The sequence below is a fragment of the Nelumbo lutea genome, chromosome 1 (assembly GCF_056320005.1).
Source record: "Nelumbo lutea isolate HS-2025 chromosome 1, American lotus-T2T, whole genome shotgun sequence".
NCBI classification, from domain to species: domain Eukaryota; kingdom Viridiplantae; phylum Streptophyta; class Magnoliopsida; order Proteales; family Nelumbonaceae; genus Nelumbo; species Nelumbo lutea.
Window position 1 is genome coordinate 151,788,258 of NC_142684.1, and position 16,761 is coordinate 151,805,018.

General features: G+C 45.1%; 1 pseudogene across 1 annotated transcript; it reads right to left on the reverse strand.

The window, feature by feature from the left end:
* Positions 1–318: 318 nt before the first annotated feature.
* On the reverse strand, positions 319–1,560 carry LOC148878401 (acyl-CoA--sterol O-acyltransferase 1 pseudogene; annotated as a pseudogene). Its single transcript, XR_016105141.1, has one exon. The product of XR_016105141.1 is annotated as an acyl-CoA--sterol O-acyltransferase 1 pseudogene (transcript).
* Between the last annotated feature and the right edge of the window lie 15,201 nt (positions 1,561–16,761).

Sequence of the window (16,761 nt, forward strand, 5' to 3'; positions counted from 1 at the left end):
AAGCGGTCCGGGGCCCCTTACCTTTGTGTCATGTCTGTCACTTTCAAACCATCAACACCAATCTTTCCTCATTTACAATTTAAAACCCAAAACTAGTTGGAAATAAAGAAAGGTGAATCGTGTTTACTTTGATGAGATTAGAAATGTGAGTTCCACCAGCTTTCTACTGGCTTTTAGTGTTTAATCAAATGGTTGTCTTTATTTGACTTTTTGCCATTAGATTTGTTAGATGGCCGATGACCTCCTCCTCTTCAGTCTTCCCCGACTGAATTTCGGTTTTCGATTTTGGCTTAGACTAGTAGTAGACGGAGAGGAAACTGGCAGAATACGAATTTTATTATTTACTCATGATCCATAGCTCTTGATTCACAATTACTCAAAACTGCAATTAATTGCCAGAGCAATAGCTAATAACTGATTGAAAGCTAAAATATAATTAAATGATGGAGAATTCTACGCGCTGACTACGTGAAAAGATCCCGCTTTGAAAAACCGAGCAGCATCTCTGACGAATTCCCCCACGGCAGCGTACTCCCCCAGCGCCCTAACGTCGGCACCGCACCGAAGGAATTGCGGAAAGAAGAGCCAGAAGCTGGTGCCCATAACGAATGCAATCGTCAATGGGCCCGAAACAGACCGATGTAACCGCCACCGGCTGGCCAAGGCGCTTTTCGCCGGGATCTCCAACGCTAAGCAGAACCCATGGAGGATGAAGAACCACGTCATCTCCCATGTGGGCTCTGAACGCCCCAAATAAAAAATGATGAGTTCGTGCATCAGCCCCGACACCACGAACGTCGCCAGTATGGCCGGTAGTGAGGCCCACTTCCTTCCCGTTATTCGCTCGGCGAGGCTTCGAGTAGGCTCGTATACGGTGGAGCGCAGGATATTGGAGGCCATGATGTTCCATCTTCGTCCCCAGAAGTCCTGTAGTGAGGTGGAGAGGTAGGGGTCGTCGAACTGTGGTTCCAGCTCCAGACCAAGCAGGGCACGAGCCAGGTATGCGACGACGGCGAGAATGATTTCCAGGAGGAAGTAAATGTGGAGGCAGTAAAGCGCCAGGATGACCTTGGGATGCAGATACGGTCTGTAGTCGTAGGCACGGATCAATAGAGCTACAAGTAAACCTTTAATGGCGTAGTTTAGCAGCGATTGGGTGCCGTTTTTGGTTATCTGGGGTGATGGATTTTGTTTTTTGATTCTGATAGGAAAACAGGCCAAGGAGATGAAACGGAAGAGAGAGAGGGATGGATCGGACGACAGAGGGCCCCGACCAAAAGAGAAGAGGAGAAGCTTGAAATTAGCCAGCCAAACCACGAAGAAAGCCGTAGTGCCACCAAGATGGACGGAGTGGAGGCTTAGTGGGAGAAGAAGAAAGAGGCAGCAAATGGGGAGGATGATCAACAGCCTCAGCTTTCCCTTTGGGACCTTTGAGGCTGTAAGATAACAGAAGCTTAAAGATGCTAAAACTGAGACCCATACCTTGATGAAATTATTGATCTCCCTGCCCATTCTCTCTCTCTCCGCTACAGGTTCGGATTTCCTCTGGGTTTCTCCCTATTACTGCGTTAGTTTTCTTTGCTTTTAAGATGGAACTGGTGCGAGGAAAACGTGATTGCAGAATAAGAAAACATGCAACTACCTCCCCTGAATTTTCTGACAATCATAAAAACCTCCCTTGTGTTTTCATTTTAATAGAAACCTCCCCTGTACTTTTTAGAAAACATGCAACTACCTCCCTTCCTCTTCCTTGATTGAAAAGCCGATTTAATGTGCTTGTCTTTTTAAAATGCCTATTTTGCCCTTATGTCTATCTAATTAGATATAACTTTATTAAAATACCCTCCAAAATACTGTTCATTTTCTTCATAGAACTATAACCAAATCCGCCAGCCCTCTCTCTCTCAAGTTTGTTTCACTGTCTTTTGCTTGCTATTAGACTTGTTCATGGGCCGGGTGCCTTGACGGGCCGGCCCGGCCCCTAGATGGACTTGAATAGGTATATAGGCCCGCGGGCTTAACCTTGGGCCAAAAAGCCCAGCCTACAATAAATTTGAGCCGGGCTCAGGATTTGCAAAAATAGCCCAGCCCGAGCCCGGCCCGGCCCGACCTATAACTAAACCCAAAAACCCTAGTTGAATACCCCTCTTTTTTTCACCTCTTTCCCTTCTTTTACCAATCGAATTCTTATTCTCCGCATCCTCTTTCCCTTTTTTATATTCTTTTTTTAATATAAATAAAATTTGAATTTATACTTTTTTTTAATGTAAATAAATTCTGATTTATATTGATTATTGAATAGGGAAAATTTCTAATTTTTTTATTAGGTCGAGTTTCGGGCTCGGGCTCGAGCTTCGGGCTTTTTATTAGGGCCGGGCTTGGGCCCAAGTTGTAGGCCCGTTGGTCGGGCTGGGCTCGGGCTCGGGCCTAACATATTTCTGTTAATGAAGAGTAAAAGCCCGACCCGAGCCCGGCCCGCCCGACCCATGAACAGGTCTACTTGCCATATGACCATGTCTATCGCATACCTGATGTTGCGTGATCTGACTGCTCTCTGTTGAAGGATGATGTGGCTTCCAGTCGTATGACGAGCTAGGTGAATCTGCAAGACAAGAACAAAGAAGCCGGGGTGGCTAACCCGACGAAGTCGCTCCGATGCTTAAGTTAGTAATCTTATGCGAGCTAGATAGCTTTGAGAGCTTAGAGAGCTAGAGAGCTAGAGAGCAGAAAAATCACGCGTACCTTGCGCCATTGGGGTTGGTGCCTTTATATACTGGATTAGTCGTGGGGCACACGAAAGAGCTCCGGGATATCCGGTATGTGGAGATAAAGTTCACTCCACTTCCAAAGGAGCAACATACAGGTAAGGCTTATCTCGTTCCACTTCCGATTCCAGTGGAGTCTGGATAAGTCCTTATCGTGATCCCGGAAAAGTTGGGATCTGTTAACTCATCGTAATCTCGAGGGATTCGGGATTTGTTTGAGAGACCTCTGGAGTTGGTTACGTGGGAGTCAGTTACATGGCGATTCGAGTTGTTGGTTTTGAATTGGTACTTCGGTCTTTTAGTTCCGAACTGACTTAAATATCGAGGTTCTTCGATGCCAAGGTGAGACTTGCACCGAGGTGGCCCTGCTCCGAGGTGAGCCTTAGGCCGAGGCGGAGTCCAGGTGGATTTGGCACGAGGTTCAGGTGGCTTGTTAGGCGAATCGTTGGTTGGACCTGTTCGGCCTCCCGACTCAATGAAGAATAACCCAAGTCGTGTCTAGTCTACGCGCAGACATCATGCTATCTATAAACTCCACGAACGTCAAAACACACGCTAAACCGATTTCAACCTCAAGGGTCGCGCAGTCAATTTTCCTAGGAGTCGTTGGATCACTTCAATCTCGACTGTTGATTCTCGGACATAGCGGCAATAAATAGGGGCCCGAGACTCATTTACTTCACCACAAATCTGCTAGCCTTTGGTCTGAGGTTGCGCCTTTAGTTCAGTGTCTCTTCAGTTCGGTGTCTTTTCAAGATCATCTTCCCCTCCTCGGTCTTTCCTTTGATGAGTCTTCCCTAGCTCTCTTTTCTAATTCCGTGTCTTCTATTATGTCTAGTTTCAGATTTGATAGTCTCTTAAGTGGGAGCGGTGGATCCGCTGGAGCCGAGGTGGGTGCCTCGGCTCGGGCCGTAAATCGCCCTACCAAAGAAATTACTTCGGGTCAGGATGCGGTCCGTGATCCTCTTGAGGTGGAATCACCCCGTGGGGAGCGATAGGCCTCAGGTGATCTGGCTTCCCCCTAGCATCGAGGTCGGCAACTAGATAACTTTGGCCCGTTGACAATGATAGCGGACAGGCTCCTGTCCCTAGTAGCTCAGTATAGGCTTCCGAATGACATAGTCTATAGTATTCCCCTAGGTAACTTCACTTGGGAGCACGGTCACAACGAGATCGTGATCTTCGAGGAACAGCTCGTAGCTGGTCTTTGTCTTCCACTTCACCCCTTAATAGTTAAGGTCATAAAACTTTTCAGCATTACCAATGACCAACTGCACCCGAACTCCATTCGTAATATAGTAGGAACCATCTCCCTTTTCCACGACTATAACCTTCCTCTCGACCTCGACATCTTCTCCTCCATTCTTTCTATAAAAAAGAACTCGTCCTGTGTTCTACCCGAACACAGGCAAACTTACTACCTGTCCCCATGTCCGGGCTACAAACTCTTGCACGGGCTCCCGAACAAGGTCACAGCATGGAAAAGGTGTTACTTTGTGGTCCGCAACACTAAGGGGTGGCATTTCCTGACCCACTGGAGGGCAGCCATCCAAGACCTCGGTGTCAGGTTGGACCTGAAGACAAGGGAAGTGCTCCAATCTTGGGCAGAGCTCGGCTTGAAGTTTGTGGACTATGTAACTGAGGAGAAGCTCGTGCAGGCTGGTTTGAGTCATGGTAAGTCATCATTTATTGTATTTCCTTTGTTTTATCTTGGTATTGTTTCTGGCTGTGCTTTGGTTGTAGCTATCATGGACATCCTTGCAACCGAACTTTTTGGGAGTATGAAGAAGGGAAAGAAGAAGCGAGCTTCGAATAGAGCTCGCATTGAGTCTCCGTCGGCTACCATTCCAGAGCCCGAGCAGCCATCATATGCTAAGCGACCTCTCATGATTGACTTGGTCGAGGAGGAAACCGACAAGCTATCGCCGCCCTGCGCACCCGAGGAGGCGATGTCTTCAGAGCCCGCCCTTGCAGTTGTCGCTTCTTCAGGCAGCGATGAAGCAGCTCGGAGCATTCTGACTCCAAAATACAACCTTCTCAAGAGCAAAAGCGTAGTGTACGCTGAGGAGGTTGCTGGCTAGGTCAAATTGCCGGTCGCTCAGCTCGGAGCTCGAGTGGCTACCCACTGCGTGGTGGTAGGTTTTCTGAGTTAACTTCTTCGATCTTGTACTTGGATTTTCTTGTGCTAATGCTTGTTTTCTTTTGGTAGGTAAATTCCGCTATCCACGCCTTGACTTATCAGTCCGAGTTGCATTTGAAACGAGCTCTCACAACTAAGTCTTCTTCCCGCGAGGCTCACACCGAGCTAAACTTGGCCCACAATGAAGTTAACCAGCTAAAGAAGGATGGGCGGGCTAAAAAGGAACTGATCACGCTGTTGATGTCCGAGAAGAAGGAGCTCGCGGAATAGAAGGCAGCACTGAAGAGGGAGGTGGAGAACCTCGAAGCTCACGTGAAGGAACATACTGAGATACTCCTTCAAGCAGTGGAGGAGGCTAAGGTCAAGGCCATCGAGGAATACAAGGCCTCGGAGGAGTATCGAAATGAGATGATCGAGGTGGGGACAGTAAGATACCACAAAGGCTTCAAGCTCTGTAGGTGGTTGACCTGGCGTGAGTTCCCTCAGCTCGATCTCAGTACCATTACTACCTCAAGGATTACAAAGAAAATGGTCGTCGAAGCTACTGAAGATCCAGACTCCAAAGCAGAAAGCAACAACGACCTGCTCGATGACGTTGAGGAGACCGATGCTGATGAGAGTTGTTGATAGCTATAATTATATAACCCTAGCAAGTGCACTAGTTATCAAGTAGTATAAAAATATCGTTCCCACGAGGATTTAACAAAATAAGTACTAAAACTATAGTTTCCCTTTGATTATTTGGACAACCGAATTTTGGATCAAACAAATTTAACTACTGAAAATTAAAGATAGAAAAAGAAAGAACATAAATAAAAACAAAGGCAATCAACGACTGAACTTGCAACGATTTAATTGAAAGCGCTAGGACTATTGGTCCACCTAACCATCCCAATGAACATCAATTTATTAAATTAACCAAGAAAATTTGTTATTTTCATAAGCTGAAGTTTTTCCTAATTTATTTAATATTCCCTCCCAGGATATATCAAACCTACTTCTATCAAGTAACCCTTCGATTCCTCGACTAGAGTTCTCGAGATAGAAAGTGCATTAAGTTCTATGAAAAACCTGTATCATCAGATGAATCATGTATATATATATATATATATATATATATTCTTATATACCATTCAATTCACACTATGAGTTATTTAATCTATTATATGAATTCATCTTCCGATTCATCCACATAAACCAAATCAACTAAGAGGTGGCCAAACTCCTAATCGCATTACACATAATAACTCATAGACAATATGAAAATAAAAACAACTTGATTAAATTAAATCAATCCATGGTCGTGGTTAGGCTTTTCATAGCCCTGGCTATAAATAAACTAATTCATGATAAAGGAATTTAAACAAACAAGGTATAAGAAAGAACTCATGATGTCGCCCTTGAGGTTGAGATCGATGAACTTGTCTTCTCCTTGCCGCCGCCTTCCTCCTTTTCTCCTCCTATGTTGCTAACTACCTTCTTGAAGGCTGAAGCTTTCTTAGAGGATTTCTCCTTGATTGCACCAGAGATTGAATGATGCCTTGGTGCTAGTTCACCCCCCCCCCTTTATATAGTTTTAGGATGAGGGGTTATTTCCAACTCCTTTCTGTAGTTCTTTCTCAAAAATAGAAAGTCCTAATTCCTTTTAGATATAATGCTATCCAATCTCTTATCTGGTAATCTCAATCTCCTTTATCTTTCTAGAATTACATCAGAAAATTAAATCTAATAGGACTCTTTGCAGTTTCCTTATTCTTGTACTCATATTGGGCTTCTACTGCGAACTGGGCTTCCCTACGAATTTGCTCAGACTTTGGGCCCGATTTTGACTTTGATGCAATCTAAATCTATCAAAACTCAAAACATAAAAGTTGTAGAGTTTTTCGTTTTGTTTTCAATGCATCTTGAATCATCTGAATAGGAGTCCAGATAGGGGAGATATGCCCAGATTGCTACGCAACACTGAAACTGTGCAAAATTACCTGTTTAGCCTTGTTTTTCTCCTGACGCCTTCTTTTATGCTCTGAATCGAAATACAAGAATAATGAGTCCAATTAAGTACTAATTAAGTGTAAAAGACTGAATTTTTAAGGACAAAAATATGATAATTTTTTTTTCTTATCAGTTGTATGAAGGCGGACCATCCTACTACTCGGACAAGGGCGAGGAGCCCCGAGATGACTAGAAGCCTCCTAATCTTCTATACTATATGCCCCGGGCCTCCGAGCTCGGTTCATAGTAGAAGTTTCTTCTTTTTTTTTTGGCTTGTACTAAAAACTTTACATCAATGAAATATAAGCATTTTGACTCTTTGTACAAAATTTTCCAAGTGTGAACAACTCCCGAACTACCAAATAGGAGTAAAAATGTGTAGGTTACCCTGAACTATCAAGCTAACAAGATGGACTGCGGTGTCGGTTGTCCCTTAGAGACAAGTCGTCGGGCCTGACTTCAAGTGGGATCAACCTGTTGTTATATGCCGAGGTGGGCTAGACGTCGTAGGGTTTATACCCAAAATGTCTATGCCTTAGGCTTGAGGGCTGATTTTCCTATGCCGAAGAGGCGAATAGGACTTGTCTGCATATGCCGAAGAGGCGACTGGGACTTATTTATAGTGTCGAGGTCATATATCAGCTCAGCATCATGGCCCTTTGGCTTTTGAGAGTGACTTGCAGTCCTTTCTCCATTTCGGCGATCACAAGTAGTATCTTTTCAAGTTTCCGACGTTCCACGCTCGAGGTACTTGTTTCCCTTCCAAGGTCTCGATCTCATATGTACCTTCCCCAAATACCCGTCTTACTTGGTTTAGACCTTCCCAGCTCGATTCGAGCTTACCAACACCAGGCTCAGGTAACATAACATTCCAAAGAACCAAGTCGCCGACACAGAAGTGTTGCTTCTTGACCTAGACATTATAGTATCATTCTACTCTCTGTTGGTAAGCTGCAGTCCGAATGTATGCTAGGTCTCGTACTTCTTCCACCAGGTCTTGGTTAGTACGAAGCTCGTCATCATTTGTCTCCTCGTCGTAGGCCTCCAAGTGTATCGTAGGCACCTCGATTTCTGTTGGGATCACCTCGATTAAAAGGAGTCTCACCCGTGGCAGTCTTGATGGTGGTCCGGTAGGCCCAGAGTACACTATGCAGTTCATCTACCCACAATCCTTTGGCTTGAGCTAAGCGAGCTTTCAGTCCATGGAGTATGGCTTTGTTGGTGACCTCCGCTTGCCCGTTCGCCTGGGGGTGTGCTACCGAGTTGAAATTTTGTTGAATTCCCATCTCAGCACCCCAATTCTGAAGCTTGATGTCCTCAAATTGCTTCCCGTTGTCAAAGATGAGTACCCGAGGTACTCCAAAGTGACACACTATGTTCCTGCAAAAGAAGTTTTGTATGTTGCAAGCTGTGATTGTTGTTAGAGGTTCCGCTTCCACCCACTTTGTGAAATAGTCTACTGCTACAACCAGAAACCTCCTCTGACCTATCACTGGCGGAAATGGGCCAAGTATGTCAATTCCCCACTGTGCAAAGGGCCATGGGTTGGTGAGGTATTTGAGATCGGCAGCAGGTCGGTGGTGGATGTTGGCGTGCCTCTGACACTTGTCGCACTTCTTGAGGGGCTTGAGCACGTCTACCTTCACCGTGGGCCAGTATTAACCTTGTCATAATGCCTTCTAGGCGAGAGCCCTGCCACCCTAGGTGTCCGCCGCATAAGCCTTCATGGGTGTTGCGGAGAACGAGCTTGGCCTCTGAGGGTCGCAAGCAGCGCAAGTAGGGGAGCGTGAAAGATCTCCTATACAACTGTTCGTCTATAATGACGTATTTAGTCGGCTGGCCCTCTACCCTTTGGGCCGCATTGCATTCTGCAGGGAGGGTCCTGTAAAGCAGATAACTCACGAGTGGGTCAATCCAGCTCGGCTCTACTTGTGCTACTGGAGAGACCTCTCCTGCCCCCCCTCCAAGAATGCTAGGCCGAGATAAGTCCTCTATGTACACGATCCGCATGGTGTTGCTGCTTGTGCTGGCTAACCGAGACAAGGCGTCGGCCTCAGCGTTCTCGAATCTTGGGATTTTCCTGATGAAATAAGAGATGAAGCCACGCAGGATCTCCCTAACTTTGGCCAAATAACCAGCCATGGTGGGGTCGCGGGCTTCATACTCGTCGTAGACTTGGTTGACCACGAGTTGAGAGTCGTTGCATATGACGAGGTGCTTAGCTTTCACTTCCTTTGCTAGAGTGAGCCCAACAACCAATGCTTCGTACTCTACTTTGTTGTTCGGTGTTGTGAACCTAAACTAGAGTGCATATTCCAGCTTCACCCCACTTGGACCGTACAAAATTATTCCCGCACCGCTTCCTTGTTGGTTGGATGAGCTGTCAACGTGGAGGATCTAGGGCTCCTCGTCCCAGGTCAGACCTGCTCTAACCGGGATTGGTGCTGCACTGGTTGAAGCTTGCACCATGTACTCGAGCTCGGCCAGCTCAAGAGTTGCGGTGCTAAACGCACATTCTGCCACAAAATCGGCCAAGGCTTGGGTTTTAATTGCCATCCGAGGTTCATACCGGATGTTGTACTTGCTGAGTTCGATAGCCCACTTTGTCAATCTGCCAGACACCTCGGGCTTGAGCAGGATCTGCCTCAGAGAATTGTTGGTGAGGACAACAATGGTGTGGGCTTGGAAGTATGGACGAAGCTTCTGAGCTGCTACAATTAGTGCGAACGCTAATTTTTTGACCTCCGGGTATCTTGTTTCTGCATCCTACAAAACTTTACTAACATAGTAGATGGGTTGTTGGACTCGGTCTACCTCTTTGATCAGTAACGAGCTGACCACCTTGTCACTCGCGTAGAGGTACAACTTTAAAATATCCCCTTCCTCGGGTTTGGTCACAACCGGGGTACTAGCTAAGTATCTTTTTAGATCGTCAAATGTGAACTGATACTCCGCAATCCACTCGAAGTCTTTACTCTTTTTTATAGCCTTAAAGAAAGGTAGGCAACAATCTGCCGACTTAGACATAAAACGGCTCAGAGCGGCTATTCGGCCGTTTAGCCTCTGAACCTCTTTTAGTTTGCGGGGTGGTCTCATATCTAAGATGACCTTTATTTTTTTCGAGTTGGCTTCGATGCCACGTCGGTTGACTATGTAGCCCAAAAATTTACCCGAGGTAACCCTGAAGACACACTTGTTGGATTTAATTTCATATTATACTTTTGTAAAATTTCAAAAACACTTTGCAAATCGTTTAATAAAAATTTTGAAAATTGGGTCTTAACGACCATGCCATCTACATATGACTCAACTTTATTGCCCATTAACGACTCAAAAGACTTGTTTACAAGTCTTTGAAAGGTTGTCCCGACATTTTTTAATCCGAAGGGCATAAACTTGTAGCAATACAACCCGAGCTTAGTTATAAAGGTCGTCTTTTCTTCATCGACGGGGTCCATCCTGATCTGGTTGTAACTAGAGTATGCATCCAGAAAGCTCAGCAACTCATGCCTTGAGATCGCATCCACTAGAAGGTCAATCTTGGGCAGCGGTAAACAGTCTTTTGGGCAGGCCCTATTCAGGTCGGTATAATTGACGCACATGCATCATTTACCGTTGGCCTTTTTTACCAGAACTGGGTTAGCTACCCGGCTCGAGTAATGGACCTCTTTGATGAAATCTGTCGCTAAGAGCTTCCCGACCTCTTCATCGACTATCCTCTAGCGTTTCGGGGTGAGGTTGCACTTTTTCTGTCTAACTGGCCTGACTAAGGGATCATTGTTTAGCTTGTGAGTTAAAATTTTAGAGTCTATTATGGGAATTTCTACCACGGACCAAGCAAATATATCTAAGTTTTTAATCTGAAAGGTTACCAGCTGAGAGCGAAGTGGCTTCTCGATCGAAGCGCCGATCTAGAGGGTCTTGGTTGGGTCATCGGTCGAGACTGGGATGTGAGCTGTCTCTTCTATTGGTGCAGCTCGCTCCTCAGCATACTCCGTAGATCGCTCGAGCTCAATGTCAATGCTAGTTTGGCTTTCCCTTGAGGGTGGCTACACAGCATTTGCGAGATTCAAGCTGGTCGCCTCACGCAACCCCTACTCTGTAGGGAATTTCATCATCAGGTAGTAGGTGGACACTACCGCATGTAGGGCGTGTGTAATGGGCCAACCTACTATGGCATTGTAAGGAGATGGGGTTGCGACCACCATAAATGTGTGCTTGAAGCTCGCTATGTTTGGCCACATGCCGACCTCCACGGGTACTAAAACTCGCCCTAGGGGTCTGACTTCCTCGCCGCTGAAGCCTACCAATGGAGTATCTATCGGCTTTGGGTCGCTTTCTTGTTGTTGTAGCTTGTCGAAGGCGTTTTGAATAATATGTCGGCCGAGCTACCCAAGTCCACTAGGATGCGCTTGACTTTGAAATCGTTGAGCCTTAAGTTTATCACCAGGGCATCGTCATAAGGATACTGGATCCCATGTGCATCATCGTCCATGATATAAATCGGCTCTTCAATTCGAGGTCGCTTCGGCGGGTTTTGCTCCTTGCTTTCAAGTTCATGGACTGAAGTTTGACCTGCTACCGAAGTGCACCCTGCGATGATGGACCCGCTAGTAATCATATTGATTACTCTGCAGATCGATCTATCCTCGGGTAGTTGCCGTGGCAGCTGATCGTTCTGTCTGTTGGTGGACTCGGGAGCATTCCTTCTCTGGTCCCCCTTTTGGTTTGTTTTCTAATCTTCCTGATTTCTTTCTTCTCTCTGTATGAAAATTTTCAGATACCCGTGACGAATGAGCTCTTCGATCTCGTCACGGAGGTTCCTATAATTCTCCATACTGTGCCTGTGGTCTTTGTGAAAGTGACAGTAAACGTTCCTGTTTTTGGTGGCGGGATCTCCTCTCAACCTAAGAGGCCACTTGACAAAGGAGGAGTCTTTGATAGCCATAAGGATTTCTCCTCGCTTAGCGTTAAGGGGTGTGTAGTTTGTCCTTTCCACAGGTGGTGTCCTGGAGTGCTGACTTGACTTGCGAGATCGCAAAGGAGATCGGCTCCCAGACTTGTTTCTTCTTTTGTTCCCGTCATTACCTATGTTGTCACCATCTCTTTTTCTCTTCTTCGCTAGATTGTCAATCTTCTGATTCATCTCTTCCTCGGTCTGATGAACTGGTTGGCAAGCTTGAGGAATTCCGTGATGTCTTTTGGTTTGTTGGCCACCACATGCCATTTGAATTCCCTGTGAGTTACCCCCTTTTTGGCTGCCGTGAGTCTCACCGTTGGGTCTAGGTCGGGGATCTATAGGCAGGTGTTGTTGATGTGCTTGATGTAGCTTCTAATGGACTCCCTTCTCTTTGAATTACATTGAGCAGACTCTCATGCGACCCGGGCACTTCTTGCTAGTGACAGAGTGCGAGGTAAATAATTCCATGAACTACGCCCAACTCTTGATTGATCCTGGCGTGAGTTTCCGATACCAAGTCCGAGCTACTCCCTTGAAGGTGGTGGAGAAAGCTATGCACATATAGGACTCGTCAACCCCAGATAGATACATCTGGGACTGGAAGGAGTCCATGTGATCGCTAGGATCAAAAGATCCGTCATACTTATCCAGGGGAGGCATCTTGAAGTCCTTGGGCATCGGGGTTTCCAAGAGCTCGAAAGACAGAGGGGACGACCCAGAGAGTAGAGGAATAGTCTTTGTAGCTATTGAGCTCGCCTCCTCTTTACCTTTCATCTGTTCTTGCTGGTTTGGTCTCGTGAGCTGGCTGTTCTGTACAGAAGTTCGGCATGCCTTGCGACGCCTCCGTTGTTGCTTCTTCAACATCTCTGTGTTGGTGTTGCTAACCTCGGTATGCTCTGGTACTGTTCTAGCGCGAGGTAGCTCCTAGTTCCTTGTGGGATTTTGCGGCTGGCTGTCGTGGATGGAAGGGCCTCGCCTTGAATTCACGGCCAGAACCCCGAACCGGTTACCTGCGACCGATCCACCTTCTTGATGCGAACGCGAGGAAGAAGGACCCTATTGGGCTAAGTGTCCCTGGACCTATTTCCGAGATTGCCTTGTGAAGCAGGTGGAGTGATATGACCGTCTCTCCTCCCGCAAGGTGAGACTTGGCTCCTGAGAGGAACTAAGACCTGGGAAGTCTCCTTGCCTCGGTGGGGAGATCGAGTGATGTCTTGCACACGAGGTCAGTTCTACTTAGTTGCTGGGTGCTGGGGTCGAACCAGCTGCTGGCTTTGTGGCAGTGGAGGGAACTGTTGATGGTAGTGCTGGAACTGCTGGACCTGCTGAACTTGCTGCATTTGGACCTGGATGGCCCGCACGTAGTGCACCAGGTCGTCGAACTGGGATTGTCCGACTCCAGGGGAAACTACAAACGGCTCAGTGAAGGTTGCGCCTGCCACTGGAGGGAGTGGGGCATTCACCTGTGTAGTGTTTTATGGCATGGTTAGTGTTGGGACCCCAGTCGCAGTAAGCGGTATGGTGAACTGACCAATGCACACCGAAGGAAGCTGAGGTTGCCCCCCGAAGACATTCATCTCACTCCTCTGTCCGGCGTGACTGGAAGAGGCCATTGATTTCAGTGGAAAGTTGTTGATTGTAAAGAAAGCTTTTTGATCGTCTTTCCGCAGATGACGCCAATTGATGTTGTGCGATTTGACTGCTCCCACCTGGAGGATGATGTGGCTTCTAGTCGAACGACGAGCTAGGTGAATCTGCAAGACAAGATCAGAGAACCTGGGGTGGCTAACTCGACGAGGTCGCTCCGATGCTTAAGTTAGTAATTTGATGCGAGTTGGATAGCTTTGAGAGCTTAGAGAGCTACAGAGCTAGAGAGCAGAAAAATCATGCGTACCTTGCGCCATTAGGATTGGTGCCTTTATATACTAGAGTAGTCATGGGGCACACGAAAGAGCTCCGGGATATCCGGGGTGTGGAGATAGAGTTTGCTCTGCTTCCGAAGGAGCAACATACATGTAAGGCTTATCTTGTTCCACTTCCGATGTCGGCGGAGTCTGGATAAGTCCTTATCGTGATCCCAAAAAAGTCGGGATCTGTTAAATCATCGTGATATCAAGGGATTCAGGATATGTTGGAGAAACCTCCAGAGTTGGTTACACGGGAGTCAGTTACGTGGCAATTCAAGTTGTTGGTTCCGAACTGGTACTTCGGCCTTTTAGTTCCGAATTGGCTTGAATACCAAGGTGCTTCGATGCCAAGGTGAGATTTGCACTGAGGTGGCCCTGCTCCGAGGTGAGCCTACGCCGAGGTGGCCTTTGTGCGGAGGTGACTGAATACGCGAGCTCAGTTGTTGCGAACTGAACTTATCAGGCTGAGTTGTCATTTCTTGAACAGACCGTGTCCACGTGTCCACGTGTCCCTTTTTTAGTAGGTCGAGCCAAATCACCCTTCATCGCATACCTATGGCCTTAATCAATTCTAGAGTCTCCTTAGCGTGTCTTGAAAATGTTTTAGTGGATTGGCAACGGTACGGAACCCACCATTGTAGTAAATGGAGACATTTGAATAGAATTTTTAGACATCAAGTGCTCTGTAATCAAGGATCTTCTGTGCTTCTGGTAGGGAGTAATGAAGATCTAAATCTCCTCTGTGCTTCGAGCATCTTTTCTTCTTTTCAAGCAAGATCTAAATCCCCTCTATGCTCTGTAATCAATGTTCGCCAAAATTTAGAACACCATAATCAAATTAACACATATAGATGAAATTAAAAAATTTTGAATTACCCGTATAATTGAGAGTATAAGACAAACCATTGCAACCACAAGCCTTGACACCAAGCTTGAGAAAGTAGCTTTGTTATTTCTCTAATAGAAGGCGTAAACGACTACAACGTCCATTAAACCATTAGCATAAGTATTTGTTACAACTCTGGACCAACCTGTAAATATTCTTTCTGACTGTTTTTACCCTTGCTTTGATCTGCTCCAACTATGCTCCTTTTTTTAGTCTTTATCACCAGTTCCTACATTCCAAGAGAAAATGCATTTTGTTGTTAAAACCTCTCAAAACCAATCAAAGTCTAACTATTTAAAAGATGATTCTCACCTTTGCTCAGTTAATGGATCGAAGAAGAAAAAGAATCTTTGTCGCTGAAGTCGAAGTCCATGAGATTGGAGATGGTGTCAAATTCCTAGAGGTCTTGCAACAACAAATTATGATTATACTTCACATCTGATAGCTCCTCTGCACATATTTGGTTCAGATAGAGAAACAAATATCAAAATCAAATAAACCCTGAGTGATTCCACCACACACACCTTTCATTTTTAATGCATCCGTTATACTTACATCCCTGAAGGGCAAAGAAGAAGAATACATAATGTATCATGGAGATCATGGGTGATAAGGAGGTGCACGTTTTGAAAATTTAATCAACAAGTAAGGACATTTTTGACTTTTACATGAGAGAAGACCGACGACTCTAGTCTTGAGTTCTTGAGAAAAAATAAATAGTGTTTTGAAGGATATTTTAATAAATATAAATCTAGGCATAAGGGCAAAATAGCCATTTAGAAAAAATAAGCACATTAAATCCCCTTTCTAAAAAGTACAAGGGAGGTTTTTGTTAAAGTGAAAACACAGGAGAGGTTATTATGATTGTCAGAAAACTCGGGGGAGGTTTTTGTATTTTACTCTAAACTTTATTAACCTGCCTGATTCTCTTCCCTTTCCTACATCTCATGAACTCTCTTTTCTTCTACCCTCTTCACCACCACTACAAATCTACAACCAGTTGCCGCCTAATTCTCTTCCTCCTCACCTTTCACCGATCACTCCTCCTCCTCTTCCTCCTCCTCCTCTCTCTCTCTCTCTCTCTCTCTCTCTCTCTCATTCTTCTTTCTTCTCCATCGAGTTTTAGGGTTTTCTTTCTTTGAAACTACTGCAACCAACTTTCATGTTTTAACTTTTTTTTTTCTTGATAGGTTACTCTCACCTGCCGGAGCTCGAGGACCCTTGGAGTTCAAATCCATGTGTCATGTTTAAACCCTAACTCTAGTTCATTCCTCAGCCCTTTCATTGAAACTCCGATTCATTCTTACTTTTTGTGGGTCTCTCACCTAGTGGGGTTGGTGACGTCCTTGTAGCTTATTCTGGATTTCATTTTCTTAGTTATGAATTGATGGATTACATCTGTGCACTTACCGATCTAGATGAAAAGAAGGTACCCACTAAGTAGTAGTGTTTCATAAGTAAATATTAAAACGACCTTCTAGGAGAGTTCACAATAAATACTAAAAATTGATTATGGAAAAAACAGTGTTTGTGGTGGTTATTTGAAGTTTATTGTTTATTAAATCTCATTATCATTGATAAGGACCAAAATTCTGGTTCAGGGCTTAGGGCTCTTGCCATAAATCTGAGCTCTGAAGTAGAGTTGCTCTAATGATAATCTTAAGTCTAATGCAAGGAAGGAGGAAGAAATACAGCCGAGGGGCTGTGGTGGTTGTAATGGCGATGAGGAGGGAAGAAGAAAAGAAGAGTTTATGAGAGATGTGAAAGGGGAGACACTTGAGCGGGTTAATAAAATTTAAGTGTTTTTTAAAATCCAAAAGACTGCCGTTAACTCTGGACGTCTTGAAATTTGAGTTTCAAAAATAAAAGGTGGCGTGGCAATTTTTCAATGGCGGGGACAGAAAATTTTTGACAGACGATGTGAGCTTCCTTTATTTGCCCCATGGGCTAGCACCTTCGTAGTAATAATAATAATAATAATAATAATAATAATAATAAATAAATTAATTTGAAATTGTTGTTTTGGAGTAAGCATTATTCAATTAAGAAACCAAATTAACTAAACTTTATTATCTATAACATATATTAGCATATAATACATATATAAAATA